The sequence below is a fragment of the Aquila chrysaetos genome, chromosome 2 (assembly GCF_900496995.4).
Source record: "Aquila chrysaetos chrysaetos chromosome 2, bAquChr1.4, whole genome shotgun sequence".
In the NCBI taxonomy this organism is placed as follows: Eukaryota; Metazoa; Chordata; class Aves; order Accipitriformes; family Accipitridae; genus Aquila; species Aquila chrysaetos.
This window is the reverse complement of record NC_044005.1, coordinates 6400299-6416195: the sequence shown is the minus strand read 5'-3', so window position 1 is coordinate 6416195 and position 15897 is coordinate 6400299. Positions and strand designations below refer to the sequence as shown.

The 15897-nt window shown below is 45.8% G+C and overlaps 1 long non-coding RNA gene across 1 annotated transcript; it reads left to right on the top strand.

The window, feature by feature from the left end:
• The first annotated feature begins 1980 nt into the window (after positions 1-1980).
• Positions 1981-12598, top strand: LOC121232640. Its single transcript, XR_005931470.1, has 3 exons — positions 1981-1991; positions 6274-6278; positions 12556-12598. It is a non-coding gene; the product is annotated as an uncharacterized LOC121232640 (long non-coding RNA).
• Positions 12599-15897: the final 3299 nt, after the last annotated feature.

The following is a 15897-nucleotide window of genomic DNA, read 5'->3' as shown; positions in this document are numbered from 1 at the left end:
CTTTTCCTTGCGCTGGTGATCCTGTGTCATTTCATTTAGCAATGCCACTGTGCTAGGCTGGCTAGAAGGGAAAATACTTACACTTAAAGAACTGATCTGGATAACCAGTTCCTGAAGAAAAGCCAAACATCTCCTGCAGCATCTTGGCATATTAAGACTTTTCTAATTTGGCTTCAGGTTTCCTAGAAGTTTTTGAACAAAATATGTGTGTCAGTGGGGCCGCAGACCCAGAGGGAGCACCCAGCTTGTCACCATTTATTTTATCCTCTGATTTCATTTGGATTTCAATTAGAGTCATCATGGGGGTAGAGAAACAAACCAAAAAAAATCTGTTAAATTACAAAAGCCATAGATACATTCTACAGCCATTGCATTTTGCAATCTAATTACTTTAACATGTAGGGATGGGGGAGGGGGTTATTACTCAAAATACCGGAAAGCTTTCACTGAATAACACAGAATTATTAAACTTTTCAGAAAGAATCCAGTTTGCAGTTCCCACTGCACATTTACCTGGGCGATTTTCCCTTTTCCTGTGGCCGAGCATCACTTTGTATTACACTTTCCCACCTATAAAAGAAGCCCTTGTTCACAGCTGCCCTGAGGTGCTCATAATGTTATTGGTTCTGTGCTAAGAAGTTGGGGTTGCTGTGAATTCCTGCCTTGTGGCTCTCCGGTTCACAAAAGTAAACACATTTGCTGAGTTAGCTAGGCTTCACGGTGCCCAAAATCCCGCGGGGAATGAAACGTCCTATCGGAGGAAGCTTTGAAACTCTAGTTGCTCTACAACAGTTTTCTTGGGCAGGAGAGCACACAAAGCATGCTTCTGTGCTGTATTTACTGCTTTTTTGTGGATCCAGTGCATAAGAGCTGCATTGAACCTTGGCAGAGGGGAGAGGTCTCCCCTTGGAAACGTGCAGGATGCAATGGAAAAAAAAAAATCAGTGCTTTTCGCTCCTTACTGAGTCCCTTGTGCTCCGTACACAGGTGGCTGCCTGGAGATGAAAAAAACACTCACGGGTGAAGGGAGAAGCAGCCAAAACAGTAACTTTCCTGGCTCAGATGCACTTACTGAAAAATAAATAGGTAAAGTCAAGGCCAGCCGGCGCACGGGATGCCTGTGGTACGCATGTCCCTGCCACCGCCACAGCTCAACCTCTGAGTGCTATAGGAACCATTCGCCACGACGCATAGAGCGGGGACACGCTGCAGATGTGTCCCCTGACACACAGCCTGCTCTTCCAGCGCGGTGGCTGTCTTCATTGAACACCCGTAGGCAAAAGAGCCTTTGAAAAATGCCTGTTTCTGACACAGCTTCTCAAATGTATTTTCTTCATTTTCTTCCAGCACTAATTAGATCCAGGTGAGACCCGGTGGACCCTAGTTAGGGGCTTGGGGTGGCGAAGTGTTCAGACAGGATGAACCAGCCAAGTACCAGTTAATTTAGCTGAGAAGGTGCTGCCCAATTGAAAACCATCAGCAGTAGTTTGAGATTTTTTTTGGAGGGAGGGTGCCTTTTGTTAAGCCCAGCTTTCTCCAGCACAGCTCTTGCAAGACATGAGGGCACCTGGGAGATGGTTCCTGGAGAAAGTCCCTCTCTAGAAGGACTTCCCCCTGCCCTGAAGCCCTCTCCCCGTGCAAAACACATTGGACAACCTCCTGGGGTGAAGAGGACCAGAGGGGATGCTGATTGCCAGAGACATGGGCAAAGGTGACAGCATCCTAAAGTGCAAGCTGGCACCCCAAAGGCTGGCCTGTCCTCTCCTTGCACGGCATGCCGTGGCAGTAGCTGCGGGGGGTGGTGTGGAGAGCTGGCACGGGATTATCCTGGGAAGAAGGATGTTACCGATGCTGTTTCCGTGCCATCTCTGCTGTGGGAAAGCAGTAACATGTCTGACAGCTCACCCTCACTCCAGGAGTCGTGCATGTGCTCAGGACACGTCCCAGCTGCTCATCATTTCCGATCGTGGTGGATCGCCGGTTATGCTTGTGTGCTCACACACACAAAGCACATGCAAGCAGGCAGCATAACTGGCACGCTATTTCCTCACTTATAATGAAAAATCCTTGCTGCCTTAGGCTCCTTAATCTGAAATTAAATTCTACATTGGCTGCAGCTGATCGCAGAGCAGGGCATGGGGTGGCTGTGGAGCAAATCACAGTTCAGCACTCCAGACATTTGCACTCACTCCTAACGCCCATGTCATGTTGCCATCAGACACATTCCAGAAGTCCTCATTTTCTAGGCATGAAAACATTTTAACAATAAACAGAAATTCTTCCGATTACATGGTTATATTCAGCTGCTGAAAGCAGACTCTTATTAAGCTAGGCAGAGAGCAATTAATGTCATGTAGAGAGCAGTCTTCCACATGGCAAAAAGCTGGACTAATATATCTTTCCCACCTCCAGCAGCTAGGACCATGAGTTAAGGCTCCAAGTTTGCAAAAGCTTATTAAGACACTTGCTGTAAGCATGTGAGCAGCTCCACGAAAATCGGAGCCTAGTGAAAATCTGGCTGTAATGAGATCCGTGAAGGTTTTAGCATTGAATTTAGTGGGGACAGTGTTTTACCTGTAAGTTTCAAAGGGTTTTACCTTTGTTTTATTCCTTCCCACCACTAGCAACATGGATGGATATTTCTTCCTTGGCATGCTGGACGTTGAAACGATACAGAACTGGATTTCAAACCTGATTGAGCTGGAAGATCTTCACCAACCAAAATCTTCAAAGTTCTTTATTTATACCCTTTTTCCAAAGGAGTCTTGAGGCTATTCTCACGTGTCTGCAGCACACTGCAGCTCCTAAAGAAAGAAAAAAACAACATAATGAAACTGAGCCACAAATTGCTTCACAATTATTTTTACCACCTAATTCAGTGCACGAGGCTGGAGGCTTGCTCTTTGCATACTGTAATCCTGCCGCAAAATCAAGAACTGCCCAAACGACCACAGAACAGACAAGATATTCATTATCATTTCTCTCATGTTGCAGCTGTGACAGAGGCCCTGGAGATTTTGCCCAGCATGATATTTGCAAATGCCTGCTCGACTCTATATTAGCTCAACTAGAGAACTGCTGCTGAGGATAATGTTCCTCCTACCGCCCTACTCCCACCCAGCAAACACAGCCGTACCACCTGGAAAGTGCAACCTGGACCAACTTTCATGGGACTCTCTGTCCAGGCTCGCTCTCTGCCTGCTGATGGTATGCTTGGGACGTGGAGCAACGATCCCACCACAGCTCAGGCTGGAGTCACTCATGCTCAGCAAACCAAAGGCTCAGGATGTTCCAGGATTTATAGATTTTTGCAGTGAATTATGGTGCTCATTGAAGAGACAGGGAAGTTACAGTAAAACCACTAAGTCCACAATGAAAGGGCTTTTATACGCTCTGTTGCAGTGGTGGTTATGGCTGCCAATTTCGCACAATTCACTTTCAAGCACAAGAGCAGCACAAACTGGTTTAAGACGATTTCTGAATGATGAATGCTGACTTGAAAGGTTTCCAGTACAACATAATTACTCTGCATTAATGTGCAATACACAATGGTCTATATGTATCTCAATGGGAATCTCAGTGGGGCTTCGTGGGCTCCATTCCAAGTAACCTCCGCTGGGAGTCACACTTAGAGTCCTACAGGCTGACATACAAATAGATCCCATATTCATTCCTGAATTATTTCTGTGCAGAATCAGATGCGAGAGATCCAGGGCCATATTCACTGGTGTGTGGCAGCACACAATTGTACTCAGCTGTAGTAAATACAGCCGTTTTATTTTCTTTCCTTGGCCCGATGTATTTTGCTTCGGCTAATGTATGCACACCTTAATCTTTAGTCGCCCAGAGACAGACAACTCTAATGAACTCCCTACAGCTTTAAACAAAGATATGTTTTCAATAAGTGAGGTCAGGGAGGGGAGACTCAACCACTTGTCCTGAGCAAAGGCCAAACTGAATGAAGAATTCATTTACTTATTCCCAGCTAAACACCATGCACTTTGAGATTTCACCTAGCCCTCAAAATTAACTGTAATCCTCTATAATGATTGTCCTCCTGCAAAGACTCTCCCGGTACTGTTGTTGGGTGGATAATGAAATACTCAGGTTCAACATTCACAACATCCTGATCAGCTTTTGACTACTTCAACATTTGGCAGGTATTGCTTTTTTTATCACTGCTAGAGGCCCAGGTACCCTGGCGATGAGCACAGGATAAATGCATTCAGGAAAAAAAAACCTCTTACTAATCAGTTCTTGGTGTGGAGTTAAAACTTCTCTCCAAAGCTCAGAGCTATTTGAAGCAGGGGTTTTCACCTAGGCTCGTCTCCAATCAGCATGATAGCTGCACTGGTTTTGTACCACCGTGCTGCTCTTAGCCTTGGGGTCACGGCAGACTGCTGCAATCCGCTGGTGGGATGCTGGGCAAACGAAAGCAGCCCTCATCACAGCCAGCAAGTCCTCCTCCCAGAGCCAGTGTCTCCAGTCCATGGGATGGAGGGGGAATATCTTATTAACATTATGGGCAACTCCGCTTCCCTGTTTGGTTTGCGCTGCCAAGTGCCTGGGGTGAAGGCAAAGGCAGCTGTGAAGGGGCTGTTAAGGGGAATTGGAGGATTAAAAACAACGGTACAGAGACGTGCACTGCAGATAGGCAGCTTCAAAGGTATGAAGATAACAATGGCTGGACACATCCCAGGTGGAGCAAGTTATTCTTCGCAGAGCTAAGCCTTGGATCAAAGGAGACCTCAAACCTCCAAGACCCTGGAAGGCAGAGCAGGTTTGGCTGGGTGGTGGTGGGTGGTGGCAAAAAGAGATGGAGACTGAAGGAGGATTTCCTTCAACATAGTCAGGGCAGGTCATGAACAGATGAGTTCATTACTCGCTGCAAGCAGCTAGCTGCCTGATACACTGCAAGAGAAGGTTAAGTTTGTGCAGAAGGTGTAGGACCCATTTTTACCTCAGGAAGCAAGGTTTACACGAGGATACAGCCTACTGGTTCCTCTCTACCCTCAAGCTTTTGAACCAGCTTGCCAATTTTAATCATATTCAAAAGAGAGGTAGATGCCTCCAAGATAACACTCCTACTGATTTGTTTCTCACTGAACAGACAAAGCAAAACTCATCACCCGCACAAAAAGAAGGGAAACCCAACCAAACACCTCTGAAGAGGGAAAGACAGGAGGAATGTCTCTATTTGTTCCTGTTAGCCCGTGGCTGGCTGGCAGATCAGCTCACCCTTATCTCCCACCTAGCCAGGACACGGAACGTAGAAGAATTATGAGCCATAGTGTTTTCTGAGTCACTTTTCATCAGTTGATGGCCTATGCTTCAATGAAAAACCTTTTCACAAGCTCAAAACCCAAAAAATTCACAGCAGGGGTAACACAAGGGGGTTAGTACCCTGGGCTTGTGACTGGGTGAGGAATGGTGCCTGGGAGGGGAAAGGTCTGAATCGAAATCCCAGGGGACAGCACTTAAAGAGAGACCTCAAGGATGGTTCACCCCACAATGAGATAGCAAACTATGTAAAATAAATAACAAAAATGTAATAAGGAATGGATGAAGCTGAACTGTTTGGCTTTTGCAGCAGTCCTAGTGCAGAAGGAACGGGAGCTCAAGAGTTCTTGTCAGAGCAAAAGGATGTTCTAGCAATTAGGACATTCACTTGGAGCTTAAGACATCCATGAGCAGCCTCTCTGCCACATATTTCCTAGGTGGCCTTGGGCACATTGCCTGCCTTCTGCCAACTTCCCATCTGTTGAAACTCCCCACCTCAAAATCATCAATAAATCACTACAGGCCTTTCTGATCTGATCATATTTGAGGTCTCTGGGTTGTTTCTGTTAAGAAAACAAAACTGGCAATGCAGGTAGGTATATTGATACAATTGCACTTTTACCAAAAAAATGCAGTTGTAATTGCTGGACTGACTCACACATCTCTGCCGAGAAGTACTAGCCCCTTCCAGCCATCTTGCAGCCCACAGGACTCTCTCCCGTGGGTTTTTTTCAGAGCTGTGGGGCCAATGCTCTTTCATCTGCATCCCTGGCTTCCTGATGGGACTCCATATCTCCTTTCAGGGTTTTGTTTTAATTGCTTCTTCCTTATCAACCCTGTACCCAAAGGTCATACGTAACCGTGCCGTCACCAGAAATCAATTTAAACAAACAACACCTGGTGAAAGCCCTTCTTACATGCACATTACACGTGGGGAGAGGTCAGGACCATCTCAAATACTCAGCTCCCTTGGGGAACAGTTACTCTTTCCAGGCGAGGTTTATAGGAAGCAACTGATACAATTTGAAAAAGCCCATTCTTTCAAAAGTTCACTTTTGAAAAGTTCATTTTTTTCAGGAACAAACCCTTCCCTAGGCTTGACGTATTAGCATTGCAACCCACGATAGCTGAGCAGTTCTTGATTTTCACACTGGCAGGGCGACCGGCTGGGAAGGAGGGAGCTCTTCCATGGCTAAGAGCCTCTCTTCCTATCATGCTTAATGTCAGAGACAAATACCTTGGGGTTCAGCCCAGTTTCTAACTCCTGGATGTGGTGCCGAGAGCTGCAGCCCCACTGGGCATTTGCAAAAAAAGCAGCCGGGGCTTGCATAAACCCCCGTTTGCAGAGGACAGGTCTCCTTTCTAGACCCGCTCACTAGCTCAGCATGACCAGTGCCAAATCCCACTTCTCCTCAGATGCCTGAGGACCCCGTTAATGCAGCGGGGTTGTTTGCACAGACCAGCAGGAAGTAGCCTTTGGCCAGTAAGACGAATTATTACCGCTCCCCAAGGACCCTTGCAGTGTGGTTTCTGGCCTGTCTCCACTCTGCTTTTTTGTTTAAAGTAATCTCCATCGGCACTTGCTTTCCATCCTCCCTCCGAGCACCACAGCCAGCGCTCGCAGATGTGCTAACAGCCCCGTCAGCGACTCAGCACTGGTCCCACCGACCCGTCCCATCCCACTGAATTCAAAGAAAAGCAGAAAAACGCCATGTACACATGCTTTAAAACGAAGCTGCTCAGAATAACGCAAAACCATCGGCAGTGCCACTTTTAGCTACTCCAGAGCCAGGAAAAAAAAAAATGCGGCTATTCTCTGCTTTGTTTGCAGAATAACTGGTCTAAGTTTCACCCAGGTGAAGCCTGGCTAAGTCTTGCAGCTCTTTTCCCAAGCCCAAAGGACCATCACCTTTGGGTCTCTAAATGCCATATCTAGCTTCTCTATAACTCTCATCCTACTACCAAAATAACACCCTCCAGACTGACTCATTTTAGCAGATATGTCCTTCTGGATGCATGAGGATTCAATAGCCTGGCAGCGGACTTAAAGACCTCTAGCTCCAGGTTCAGGTCCACCTGTGAACTTGCCCAAGGCAGCGCGGCAAAGCGGGGCAGGGAAGCAGCAGTTTTGGCCAGGGAGGGCTTGCTCAGCCAGCACATGCTCTCCCAAATACATTTCTGTTGAAGCTGCTCTTAGGAGTTAAAGGCAGCAGAATCTCCACTTTATTTTAAATTCTGACAATACACCCGAACGCTGAGGTTTTGTCAGATCTCCAAAGACTTGTCTTCACTACTGAAAAACAGTTATATTTCTTTTTACTGGAAGGTAACTAATGGCCAGCAGCTCTCTTGAGGTAAACAACACAGCCAAGACGGAGGACTTGAGTTTTACTGTGGGTAAACTCACCAAGGTCAATCCTGTGTTCCCGCTTGAAGTTGACCTCTGCAAATTTATCTCACAGGGTGCTTTAGTTTTACTGTCTCATTTGTGTTTTTACCTCAGGATATTGGATGAGCACTGGTTCCCCTGGGGTTGAAAAAAAAGATTTAAAAAATTTAGCAGTAAAGGCAAGACCAAACAATCCTCTTCAAGGGGAAAATATCTCTACAGGGGCTAAAACAGCTGTTCTTTGTATAAGTCGACCGACACAGATGTATATGCTTTTCCCCACTGGCAGAAAACAGTGTAAACCAAAGAGACAAGCCTGCACCCTCTAGGAAATACTATCACCAGAAAAAATGTATCACTAGGAAAGTGTGTTCAGCTCATATAAATCCACCAGCTCTTTCACAGCAAAACTATGGAGGAGGAAACACTTATAATGCCAGCAAGTATAACAACATTTTTACAGGAGATATTCTACTCCTGGTAAAAGCCCAAATACAAAAACACAGCCCTGGATTTAGGGCCAATAAAATTAATGTGAAATTGGAAAAAAACAAAGTGCTTGCTGTTTGCAAAATTACATTATGCTTTGTTATGACTAATTACACAAGGAGAGACTTTTTTTTTAAGAAGCCTGTCTCCAACACAAGACTGCTTAAAATAATTTAAGCGTTATATCTTAAAAGCATACACAGGGTTGAAAAGTGAACTGAATCACATTTTGCCCTCTGCCACACACATGTAAATACCAACTGATACAGCTGAAATCAAGGAGTTGTTGGTTGCTTTCCAAAGCAGTTGTGGAGACTTTGGCCAACCGGTATTTTAAGACTGACCCAGAAAGGGATGTGGATGTCCAGTCTGTGCCCTGGTTTTTTGAAACGCAAGTGGTGAGTTCTGGAAGAGGTTGTAGGGATTTTCTCTACCACCATCAATTACACCTCTCCTTCCAATGAAACAAACAAACAAAAAGTTTAAATAATAGTGTCTTTAACCTACTGGCTCTTGCATTTTCATCAAGAGATTTCCAACTTTAAATAATGTATTAATTTGACCTGAGCAAAAGAAGTAAGAGTTAAGGAGAGCACAGAACTCCCAGTGAAGTTTTCCCTTTCCTTGCCCTTTCTTGTGTAATAAAACTATCCTTTTTAACAGAGATATTCAAGCAACAGAGTACTACAAACACAACATGAATCTCTGATGTAGGTGGGGCAGGAAGTCATACTATCTTCTAATATAAATGAGCATAAAATAACAGCAATCTTTGTGGGTTTACATAGCTGCATATCTACCCTCTGACCATCTGTGCCCTCCACTCTTTCTGGAAAATCCCCTTGGGCTCAGAATGTACATCATCAAGAAACAAAGACGGCACAAGCCCATTATTTTAGCTTGCATGTCATTTGAGGAATGAGGATCCTTTCTTTAATAGGGTGTTTGCTGGCTGTTTACTGAAGAAATTGTCTCTTGCTGGAGGTCATTTTCAACTGCACTGTGAGATCTGCTTTAAGGACACTGCTTAGTGCAACCAGAGCAACGTCAGGAAGGTCTGAAGCAATAGACTTTCCAAAGGATTTTTTTACAGAGGAAGTTGCTTTAACTGGATATCTACTCAGAAAATATATTTTCTGTTCCTAGGTTGTTTGACTTGAGGAGAACAATAAATTCCCAAGAGTTCTTACAAAGATCAGTCATGCCTCTTTGTTTTAATGGCATATTTTGAAGTTTTGCCTCCAGAATATTGATAAGAATCAAAGTAACTTTTGATATATGGTGTTAGATATGCTCCAGGAATAAGAACCCTCTCAAGTTAGACTGTCTGCAGACAACTCAGACCACCCACTTTCAGCTTAGACACAGCCTGTTCAAAGTCTGCAGCAATTCAGATCAGAGCAGTATCTGTCTGCTCATACTGTGAGATCTTGGCATTCATCAGACATGTCCAGTGCACATCTGATAACACAGCTTAAACTGCCCAGGGCCATTGGAAGGCAGGTGAGGGAGAGCTAGGAAATATCAAAGTTGGAAACAGCCTAATCTTCAACTCAGCACACTACACATTTTGAATTTCACACGCATTCCACAAAATTCCCCAAGTCCCAAAAGCTTTAATCCAGTCACTTTGCAACATATGTGTGTTTTATTTAAAAATAAATTATTCAGTATTACTTTTCCTTTCTTGTATCCAGCTGGCAACATTTTCAGTTAGTTCTACAGGAGCCAACATAACCTCCTATTAGTTATGGTATTGTCCATTTGTCTACATCTTCAACTAATTTTCTGCAAAGCCTTTGAACAATACATGCAGTTGACTTTTCAGGCAGTTAGCTCAGTGCTCTAGGGACTTCACACTGACACTACCAAGACTTTGCCCATGCATCTCCTAGAGTCTTTGCCAGTGATGCTTGGAGATGGGCACATCACCTAAACTGATCCAGTTGCCTACTCCAGCTAAGAGCTACCACTCAGCAGCTGATTTCAGGGAACTGACTGTGGGGGAAAGCTCTGCTGCAAAGATAAAGCATTAAACTAATGTGTCAGAGGCACCAAAAAAGGAAACAGGCAACTACAGCAGGCAGCGTGATGGAAACATCAGCACTGAGGTTGGTAGCTGTCAGAAAACCCCTGGCAAGGAGAACTGAGAAATATTTGATCAGGAATAGAGAATAAGCCAGAAATCCTCTCTAGACAGCTACATAAGACTATGACAAGCCTCCACCTTGAATATTGTATTTGTTTGCCTTTCACCATCTCAGCAAGATGATAGTGAACCAGATACGGAACAGAGGAGGGTGATCAACAGGTTCAGGGGTACAGAAGCTGCTCAGTACCAGGACACAGACACAGCCCGTTAACCCCAGAAAAGGAGAAAAGGGAGAAACCGAAGCTCATGAATGACCCAAGGGAGGTGAATGGGTAGGTTTTACTCACTACCCCACATATTGCAAAAGCTGAGGGTCAGCTCGTGAAATTATCAGTGGCGGATAAAAACAGCAGCAACAAATAGCCCCACAAAAAAAGAGTTGCTTTATCATGCATTATGGGTTTAACCGTGGTGCTCCTTACCCCAGGGCACAGCGATGGCTGCAAGTTTCCTTTGCTTAAGCAACATTTGAGCCATATTCATAGCAGAAAAGCCCCTCAAGGTCTGTTGAAGACAAAGATACCAACTTTGACCTGTGAACTCTCTGCATTGCAGAGCAGTGGAAGAGTCTATTGGAGAGTTATCACTATATGCAAGTTTTGTCCTGCTGCTTTTCAGCAGACATCTGCTGCTGGTTATGGCTGAAGGTAAATCAAGGTGTATTTTTTTACAGCTCTGTGTTCTTTTCATCCAACCCAATACAGCTGTGTAACAGCTGCAGTTACAGCCTGCAACTGGGGTCCATACCTCCCCAGATAGATGATCATTTCTGCACCCACTGTGCTTGATAGCTTTTACCTTTTCAGCTGATGGAGAAGTTTCTCCTGTCCTGCAGAACATCACCAATGAGCTGGAAAGAGCTTTACCATGCAGGTTTGCCTTCTTGTCTGAGCGAGGATTTTCTGCAAGGAAGTGGCACAGGAAGCTGGAGGTGTTTTGGCCCTTGTACATTTGTCATGTTTGAGAAAGGCAGGGAGAGGTCTCAGAGGATTTAGGCATGACTGACACGGTATGAGCGTTTGAACTGATGCAGATGAGTGCAGACAAGACTGGTGGTGTGTCACTGAGAGGAGACGGAATCCTGGGGCGTGCTGGGGGACTGAACAGAGACAATGATGTGCGTGACAGAGTGCAGCAGCAGGGACAGGCAATGGGCTTTGCATTGCCATTTCAGGAGATGCCAAAAATCCTTATGAAGTCATGAGGAGTTATGTGTGGCCTTGGTTAAGAGAGTTCCTCCTCCAAGGAAAGGGCATCGAGGTGCCTCCAGACCTGGACCTTGTGTCCTGAACCAGACAGGGCCAGAAGGGCCAATCTGCCCACCTCATACTCCTACCTCTGCCCACCATCCGAAAGTTTAGGACATTGCTTTGGAATCTGGGGAAGAGTGGAGGCAAATGGCTATTCCCCAATTCCCTGCTCACGCCCCACCATGTGGCCTTCTCTAGTTTTCCAGGCAATGACTCTCCAGCTCTGTTGCCTCCCTCTTGATTGCCCTTGCGCTGTAGGATCAATAACCACCATCGGCCAATCTCATGGGGTGGACCCAGGACAACACATACTGTCAGACAAGATTATTTTGCACTATCCAGCAGGAGACATCATTATTCTGGGAAAAGTGGTGCCTTCTCACAGCCAGAATTGAGATCCATCATGACGTTTGCCTTGCAACGCTTAACATGGTCAAGTGCAGGCTGGCTGGCAGCCCAGTGCCTGTTCAGCGTCTGCCCCCTTCAAAGCCTCCCAAGCATGGAGGACACAGGCTGGAGGATTCATCACACCTTTGTTTGAAGGTCACCATGCATATCTGCAACTCACATGATGGGAAGATCTTGTGCCTATGGGCCAAGCTGAGCTGAGGCCCTGGAGATGAACATATGGAAACCCTGCAGAATACAAAAGGGAGGTGAGAAGGGAAGCAGGCAGGAAAAACCTGAATTTCCTAACTCCTAATGGGAAAGCAAGAGGTCTGAGGTGCTGTTGTGGGGCCAGGTAGAGAAAAGTTGCCAGGGCTCAAACTGCATAGAGCTGGAAGGAGAGAAAACACCACCTTCCGAAGTCAGTGCAGAGAGAAGGGGACAAGTGGACAGAGTGGACGTTAGGAAAAGGTTCTTCACTGAGAGGATGGTTGATCACTGGAACAGGCTCCCCAGGGAAGTGGTCATGGCACCAAGCCTGTCAGAAATCAGGGAGTGTCTGGACGACACTCTTAGTCATATGGTTTAGTTTTAGCTAGTCCTGTGAGGACCAGGGAGTTGGACTTGGTGATCCTTAGAGGACCCTTCCAACTTGAGGGATTCTATGATTCTATGAAGCGGGCTACCAGTAAGAGGAGAAAAAACCCACCCCAAACCCACCACAGAGTAGGAAAAGCCTGGAAAAGAGAAAGCAAAAGTGTGTTCGGTAAAGCCATTTCCCCTTTCTTGAAGGCTCCTTCTAATGGCCATCTCATGAAGAGGCATCTGTGAGCTCCTGGGCACACACCGAGGCTGCTCAGCCTCAAAGCTGCTCTCCTGGAGCAGTGGTCGACGGCACCAGGGCAACAGTGCTGAAAGACATTCGTTTCAGTCAATTATGGTAGGACTGCAGAGACATGGTGCAGGGCTGTGCACAGGTACTTGTTGAAATGCTGTGAAGACGTGTCTTTCCTCTCTCCTTCTTGTTGCCCAGTTCTTTGTCCATCTGTCTGGCAAGACCAGCAAGCACAAACTGATTGAAGTATAGGAATGCATTTACACATCACATGGTTATAGGGATGGACTTAGGCATTGCACGCAGCCGTGTGCAGGGGGATGCCACAGAGGCCCACGTGAGAGGGGACGGGGCCGCGGTGGGCACGGGACTACCTGTCCCTGCTGCCATAACCTGCTTAGATGCCCTGCCCATGCTTGCATGGCGAGGTTTTGAGAAACGATCCCCCCCCCTCCATTTCACATACTTCACCTTTGCTGCAAGCCATCTGTACTTCACATTCTGGCCGCCCAGGGCTCCTTTTTCACCTCAACCGCTCCCCGCGCACCATGAAAAGCTGTATACTGCGTATGTAAATGTAGGAGACATGCGGTGGTGTGTAGTGATGAAATGGCTGTTTCAAGAGGCCAGCAGCAGCACTGAGAGTTATTGCAGATCTAGCCCATTTCTTTTCTACAGCTTTACATATTTTCAATAGCTGCTCAGCCACATCCTTACCTATAACACAGGGCTGCTTTGAGCAATGCTCGGGGGAGGGAGGCATTGCAAATCAAATGTTGTTTCTGAGCGAGCTCTCTTTGCTCCAGGGTAGCCTGGCTTTCACTTACTTTTAACAAGTTTTCTAAGAGGGTTTCCAACTGTGCATGGAGGGAGCTGCAGAGTGTGGCTGCGAGGGGTTAATGCCTCCAATGGCTGGCACACACCACCAGCACTGATGACGTCCATCCATCCATCCCATACCAAACCCAGTAAAGCGTGACAAGCCCCAGCCACGGGACACAGGGGGCTGATCAGGGCTGGAGGGCTCCAGGCTGCCATCAGGAGCTGAGGACATCACCCAGCAAAGTATGGGCTGCAGGACCAAGACAGCACCTGGAGACTCAGAGGAGAAAGGCCTCCACAGGGTTCTGCCCCTGAATTTCCTCAGTCCTCCCCGTAAAACCATCCAAGAGGTTCCCTACCTGTTTTATCTCAGGTCTTATGGATGTTTATGAGCACGGGCAGGAGTCTCAGCCACTGGAGCACAGTGAATGTCATTTTTTTCCAGGGGAGAAATGCTTCTGGCCCTTGGCACTGTGGAGAAAAGACACATAAAACCACTAAAAACTAAACTCGTAGAAATAGGGTCTGGCTGCACCCAAGAATGTAGAGAGGGAGGTCAGAAATAATAAAAAAAACACTTCTGTAATATATTACACTAAGCTTTTGATCATTTGGCCCCAGCAAGCCATGTTTTGGGAGTTATTTTTCATATGCAGCAAGATTGCTAGTCTGAATATTGGCTTGAATTAAAAGGTGACCGGCAGCAAGGTGGAGGGACCTCAGGGTAAGAGCAGGATTCCCTCGAGCTGTGCCAGCTCCAGCGGTGACCCCTGGGCTGCGGACATTGCACAAAGGGGTTTGCTGATGGCATGTGGAGAGAAATCCCCTCCCTGGCCCTGAGGTACCTGTCATTTTGCAGATGTTCAAAGTCCACGTAAGACTCAGACCCCATTGCATACCCCACCCTCCATCATGCCAGCATCTCCTCTGCTCTTCATCTTTTTGTTCTCCCCAGTACAGAGCAACAACGATCATTGCTAGAAGACATAATTGCTGGTTTTCCATAGGAGGCCACTGCAGAAAACATCCCTGCATTGGATTTTGGGGTCATGGTGGAACTGTAGAAAGATCCAGCACCAATATTAAGCAAATTATTAAATATGAAAATGAGATTTTTTTAAATGCCATTATTGATCTTACATAATGGAAAGTAGTTTCCATGTTCTAGTTAAAAAGAAAGAAATCCAAATTAGACAGCCCCTTATTAAAAATCCTCCACTCTATTTCTTGGTCTAGTGAAATTCCCAAGTGCAATTTTATTCTGCTGTCTTAAATGATTGTCTCCTTTTAATCATCAGCGAGAAAATTAACCTGCTGAACAAAGACACTTTCAGCATTTTCATATTCAGTCGCATAATAAAAGACAAACTTATGCTAAAACATCAAAATTGCTGCAAAACCAAAGGAGAGACAAAGACATTCCAGGGGGAAAAAAGTCTTTCTCAGAAGCGCAGCAATGCACTAAACTTCTCTGAATCCCCACCTGCACTTGTCATGTCCCATCCCCACCTTAAACAGAAAAGTAATTTATCACTGCATCACTTCATTACTTTATTAGCCGTAAACACAGCAAAGGCCCACGCCTATAAGAAGCATGTTTAAGGGGGTAATTAAAGCAGAATAATTGACCAGCTTGAGGCTGCAGGAGGGAACAGAGTGCCAATCTGGTATTTTTATTAATACGAAAGCTCACCCAGAGTACTATGACAATGAAGGCAACGGTGGGGTTCAAAGGGGGTTGCGGGGAAAGGGAGGGCTTGGTGCAAAATTACTGCAGAGCGTGAGCTGAATTCAGGTGCTTGCTGGAAGCGTAAGCTCTTTAATCTTGCCGTGCTTGGCTACGAAGGTCCCTGGAGAGGTGAGGTGGCTGTAGTTTAATCAGAGTCATCTATTTGTTCTCGAGTGCAAGGACTCCCTTCTTGCGCGCATTTGAGCAAGGTCATTGTTCAGTGCCGGTAATGCATGAACGCACAGCGGCTCTGTCAGATTGCTCATTAGTATTCTGTACGTTACACGGGCTAAATTTGCCATTTCATTTAGAAGGCTCCTGTTTGCATTTTTCTTCCATATCATAGGCCTCATCAGAAGAAACAGGTGCTACTGGGAAAGATCCAATAAGCATTTATACATATTTACAGCAAATACTGGACACAGCTTTTTGCTTAAAATTCTGAATATTCAATAAGCAGCTCATTCTATGCATTACAAAAGGCAGAAAGGCTAATTTGGAATTAATGCTGTAAATATTTGCGGAAAATGAGGGGGTAAAAATCACAGCAGAAAAAAAATCCTG